The sequence below is a fragment of the Poecilia reticulata genome, chromosome 12, assembly GCF_904066995.2.
Source record: "Poecilia reticulata chromosome 12, P_reticulata-male-v2, whole genome shotgun sequence".
NCBI classification, from domain to species: Eukaryota; Metazoa; Chordata; class Actinopteri; order Cyprinodontiformes; family Poeciliidae; genus Poecilia; species Poecilia reticulata.
In genome coordinates, this window is record NC_088841.1 from 28,385,746 (window position 1) to 28,391,818 (window position 6,073).

At 38.3% G+C, this 6,073-nt stretch overlaps 1 long non-coding RNA gene across 3 annotated transcripts; it reads left to right on the plus strand.

Moving 5' to 3' along the window:
* The first annotated feature begins 1,701 nt into the window (after nt 1-1,701).
* On the plus strand, nt 1,702-5,910 carry LOC145554132 (uncharacterized). Of its 3 annotated transcripts, none has more exons than XR_014090173.1 (5): nt 1,702-3,130; nt 4,171-4,347; nt 5,047-5,225; nt 5,645-5,726; nt 5,811-5,910. It is a non-coding gene; the product is annotated as an uncharacterized LOC145554132 (long non-coding RNA). The 3 variants fall into 3 exon arrangements; XR_014090171.1 differs by having other exon boundaries at nt 5,095-5,225; XR_014090172.1 differs by lacking the exon at nt 5,645-5,726 and having other exon boundaries at nt 2,063-3,130; nt 5,095-5,225.
* The last annotated feature ends 163 nt before the right edge of the window (nt 5,911-6,073 follow it).

Here is a 6,073-nt window from a genome sequence, read left to right on the forward strand (position 1 = left end):
TTCTTTTCATGTTCAAATTTAAATATTTCTGTTAAAAATATTTTTCATCAACTCTGCCTTTCAGAAAGTCCTAGTTAAAGTAAAACATTCCCATCCCATGAAGGTGAAAGATGAAAAAATATAATCTACAACATTGGGTCATTTAAATACAGGTTTGTCTCACCAAATTAGTTTCCAGCAGTTAATTGTTTATTGTAAAATTAAAAGATGACACTTTGTCTATTCCCTCAGAATAAACTCTGGACTCTCAGTGCAGAATTAGTAGTTTGAACAAATTCAGGCATTTATAGCTGCAGAGTGTAACTTTTATTAAAAATATGTTTTTTACATATTTGTGAAAAATGTTACCGTGTCATGACTGTATGGCATAAGACAGACGAAATGTGAACAGATCAAACTCCTCCATGAGCTGCTATTGAGGTGTGAAGAAATACACCAGGTTGGTGTAGCGCGTTAGCATTAGCTCCTGTTAAGTACCATGTTATTGTAGTGCTTTAGCATTAGTTTCAGATAAATGCATTAGTGTAGCGTTTTAGTGTTAGCTACTGCTAAATACCATGTTTGAGCAGCATGTTAGCATTTGTTTCCGCTAAATATAATAAGTACTATGTTGGTATTGTGCTGTAGCACTAGCTAGTGCCAAATACCATGTTGGTGTAGCGTTTTACAGCTAGCTACTGATTAATACTGAATTGGTTGTAGCGCAGCACTGTAGCTAATATTAGCTGGTATCCTGCCGGTGGACGCAAATACAGTAAAGTAATAGTCTAATCACAATATATACACAATAATATGTCCATCTTACTTGTGAAATGTCGTTTGTGGAGCCCTCGCATCAATAGTCCGTCGATTCGAACAACAATGTCCCTCAGTGCTGAGGGATCTTCTGCTGTTTTGATTGAGCAAATTAAGAGGGATGACCCATCCAAGATGGCCGCCGTAATTCCTTCGCCGGAGCAGCCAATGCGGGGTAAGAAACAATTGTCCAAGAAGCAGAAGTGTTGACATTTATTGGAGGACCAAACCAAAAACAGAAATAAATTTGACAAAGAGAAACAATTTTTTACATACATCTCAAATAAATGCACTTTAAAGGCAATTAAGAACTTTACCTAATGTTTTATAAATTTAATTGACCATCTATAATGTCCATATTCATTTTCCACCTTAGTTCCAACAAAGTATAGATTTTAGCACATTTACAGTTTATCATTTTAAAAAATTTGTTTTTCCCCCTTACTTGAAGATTCATCTATTACTCTTAAATATTTTATCATTTTTTTTCAAAAAAACTTTTCCAGGTGTTGCTTTACCTGTGCATTTCTCCTTTATTATGCAAATAAGGCGGGCAGTGACATTTTTCTACTTTAAGACGAGACAAAATATTGGGTTAATGAAAAGACAAGGTTTTAAAACAATTTAAAGGAACCACCACTGACTAAATGGGGGCTGCATATCGATAGTGAAAAAAATATTCAAGCTCTTATCAATTAACTTGTTACTCAATATAACAATAAACTCAATAAAATAAATATATGAAAAAACAAAACAAAAAGTATTTTAACATTTAAGATAATCAGTAACAGCAGTGTGGGGCAAGGACACATGAAACAAAGGACACGGCTAATTACTGACAGGGAACACGACTAATTAATGATGGACAGCCTTTCCCGAAGCCGCTAACTCACCTGCAGTCAGCACGTCGATGCAAAACTTTGACCAAGCGTCACATATGTGCTTCTGAGTAAGTGTAACAATACAAAAATCGTGGTAGCTGCTTGTATTTTCTCTTAAAAAGTTCTATAAGCGCAACCGAGTAGCAAACTGCGTTTAGCTAGCTGCATTAACCAACTCCTGCCCTCGACAGTTAGCAAGCTGTTGTTTTACGTCTTGTGCTTAAACATGCAACAGAGACACGAACTTTTAGCTCTTAATAACATGTTTTAAAAATGGATGGCATCATCAAAAAACGATAAATGCAGCTTACCTTACTTTTATGGCTCCAGCTCACTTCGCATTTAGAAAAAATGCCCCGCCGAATTTGAACACCGTTGGGACGGATCCAGGTCTTGGTAAAATTGTATTCATCCGCGACTTTGCTTTCAACGTCCTTAATCTGGTCAGGTGGTGTTCCTCTTCTTCATTTAATATACAATTTAACTGGGATGGAGAACTTTATAAAGTCTCACATCATATTTAGTTCCTTATCAGATAAAGAGTGGCACTATTTGGATCTCGCATTAATATTGCCAGTGGTGATCAGTTTTTATAAGATCCGGTTACCATTTTAAAACTCAGCTTGTCAAGTTATGTTCACACATTTAAATTTATGTTTCACTGAACTGACCCGTTTAATAAACCGTACTGGTCAGTAGTAAACCAAGGGCAATACACATGAAGAGAGCACAGTTAGCTTTCAGCATTTAGCACTTAGTGCAACCGCGCTGTCTCAGAACTGTATAAAACAACCCTTTAAAGTGAATACATAAGAAATAAGCAAACAAGGCTGAATGTATCAGCCACACTATTCAGTCTCTTGAATTAGTAAAGCAGTCAGTTAGCTTTACAAACGTTGCAGGCCTGAAGGGACTCAGTTAGCATTCGTCCTCGGAATAGCAGCTCCAAAGATGGCGGCTCCCAGAACAACTACAAGGAATGGGTTACTCACCCCACCATGGATTACAGTTTTAAACGAACGGTAATAAAACGGCTCCAACTCCAGTCCAACAGTCCTTTCCGGTTCACGAGCGTGGTCCGGTTCTGTGGCTCCAAAAAACGTCCAGGGAAAAGTTCGTAGCTCCAACTGGTTAGTTAAAAAATAAAAGTCCACAGCAGCAAAGATCCAACCTCGTCCATGAACGGCTGCTGACCAACTGCCAGTACGTAGCAGCGGCACGTGCACCTCCAGTCCCGTTCTCACCCATCACAGCCAATCAAATTGCTTAAACTTGATTTTGCCCTTGACTGACCAGTGAGGTGGTAGAGACAAGTAAAAACGATGCATTTACTGGCCGTAGTAAATAACAGTTACTGACGAAACGCTGCATTTACTGCGTGTTTTAAACCAACTGAAAATACTTGTGCGGACTATAATGTTAAGGACTTTTACAGCGGGAAAAACCTCCAATATGTGAGTGTAAAACATTAACCAGGTTAAATAACAGGCGATTATTACTGTTTAAATGCATCGTATTTAAGAACATGTCTAAGGTGTGTAGGAGAAAAGAGCCATATAACCCGAGGCGTTACACTTGCCTTTTCATGGCTGATAGGAAAATCCGTCATAGTGGCGACTGGAACCGGGTTCTGGACCCAGTCTGGACTGGGATCAGGATCTGACCAAACACTGAGCTGAAGTAGGGAAACAGTCCCAGATTTTATGAGAGAATTAAATCTGGTAGATATCTGGAGACATTTAGAACCAGCTGAAATAATCTACTCATGACAATCAAGAACATATTTGACTATTTATTGATTCCAATCGAATTTCTCTCAAATGTAACTGATTGTTGCTATGGTAACGTGCTACTGTCAGATCACGCTCCCTGTAGTTTCATGTATTCTAACAACAGCAAAAGCCGAGATCATCCCACTTCCCAAGCTGGAGATTTAGTTTAATAGTAATAAATAAATAAAGTTTCCTTTAAAGTTAATCACACTAAGTAACATTTAGACCCAACAGTCAAACTTTAATCAAATCAATCAGGTTGTCTGTTGTTTTGTCTCCTGCAAACTTTGCTTTAATTCTACTTTCTTTTTTCTATCTAATCATAAAAACAAAGTCAGGCTGAAAGAGAGTCATGAAACAGGAACAGCAGGTTTCCTGAGAGAAGAGGAAGTTTCCAGCTCATAGATTCATAGAAATAGTTGAAATTATTCCTTATTTCAAAGCATAAAAGTGTTAAAGAATGAAGTCTAAACATTCTGAGTAATTGAATAAGACCTAAAGTGAAATATTTAAATTAATATTGGTTTTGTAAGGACACTCAGTGGGACCCGGAAATTCAACCACACACAGGAGGAAGCAGTGAAAAAACAAGTTTAGTTAATATTCAGACTCTGGTTCAGGAAGAGTTTGTCAAACACAGCACTGAGGAGAGAGGCGAGAAGGCTGGTGATGCTCAGATAACGGAGGGTATCTTTGAAATATTCATCTCAACTGGCCTGCAGAGCAGCAGACGGGTGGAGCAGAGGAGCTGAGGGTCTGACAACAGGGAGATGCAGGAAACCAGAGGAACAGTGGGAGCAATGAAGATCTGCACCAGGAGATCCAAAACGCAACATCCAGGGACTTTGTAGATAATCTGGCAACGAGGCAGAGACTGAGACGAGTTTAAGGTGGAACAGGTGAGCAATCAGGGTGGCAGGTGAGCTGGATGAGAGCTGAACACAGCATGGACAAGAATCAGAGCAGGTTTACTTAGAAGAAAACTGACTTTGAGGGAAAACCTACAAGTAAAACAAGTAACTGTAACTTTGGCATCAAATCATTAGAGTGATGGATTATTCTTGGTTTCTTTCCAGAACACCGTCTGAAACCCAGATGAAGATTTTAATAAGAGTATTTCATAAGTCATGGTTAAAAGACTAAAATCTTTGCACTGCAGCTTTTTTCTAAACAAACCAAGGAAGTAAAGCTGTTGGGCAAACAATGTTATCTACAATTTATCAGGTGAAGCTCGTTAAGAACAGGCGACTCATTTTGTTGGTTTCCTTCAAGCTAGTGGAAACATTTACATGAGTCATTTACTGGGGGGAAGTGAACTTTTCACTTTTACTGATAGCAGTTTAAATAATATTAGGAACTATTGATACTTGAGTAGATTGACTTTGTATAAAGAAATAGACTTCAGTGATTGGAAACATGAGATTCTTAGACTTCTGCAACATATCAGCAAATGTTTATGCAAATCTGAGCATAAACATTGATCAGCATTTTCTGTATGTGAGTTTTTACATCATTAGTTTTTTATATTAATAAGCAAAATCAGCATTTGATCTGAAGGTTGTTTATGTATCCATATTAAATCAAATGCCTTCCCAAAGCCATCTAAAGTCCTGTGGAGCTGGATGTGATGGTTCCTGTTTCTGCAGAGGTCACCAGAGTGCATGCTGGGATCTCCTGAGCTGCTTTCAGCTCTGGAAACGAGTCGTTGACGACACACTTCCCAAGATTCGTGTCCAGGTTGAACCAAGGATGAGCTTCATGAAGGATTTTGTTCAAGGTGAAGAAGATCCTGCATGTTTTTAATCCATATGTTGTTCAGTTGGACGCGCTCACATGCACATGACTCCTCTTCACATCCTGTCATTTGCAACAAGCAGCCAGTTTGATGCTGCATTAAAGGGACATTGAGTCACATTGTTTGGGGGGATTTGTATCGATGATATTTGGGTGATTGAGACGAGAAAAAACACAGTTAGTTGTTGAAATAATGAATGATTGAGCAACAGCCTGTGGCTTTAATATAATAATCAGCTGACAGCAGGTTGGATCGTTGCTGTTTCTCCTTTAACTGGACAACCATCAACAGTCCAATCAGGCTTAGACAACAAATAAGGTGAACAATTATTTTAGGCCACTTATTGTGAAAAAGTGATTTCTTCAGAATATGCTTGAGCTTTTTTGTTTTTCTACTTGTAGACCAAAGATGCTGTTGCCATGACGCCTGCTGTCCTGCCATGTCTCTCAGTTGTCCTCCAGGACGATGACAGACTTCTACAATGTCTCTGCTATGTTTTGCTATTCTGCTTGTCAAAAATCTAAACTTTCATCTGTTTTTAACTTGTGCTTTTCTTATTATCCCCAGGATTCAGACGCCATGGCGACTTCATCCTGGTTCATGTGGGGTCACTGACTGTTATGTTAAGTTTATCATTTTGTTCAGATAAAATGTTGAATCATGTGAACTTAAAGTCTTTTGTTGTGTTTACTTAACTTACTAAGGCAACTGGTTTCCTAGATTCTGCTAAGTAAACTGTTCATGTAAGATGGACTAACTTGATGTAGTCGAGTTAAGAAGAGGATCATTTACTTGATATTTCTAAGTTGAAACAAATTCACTAAACTAAG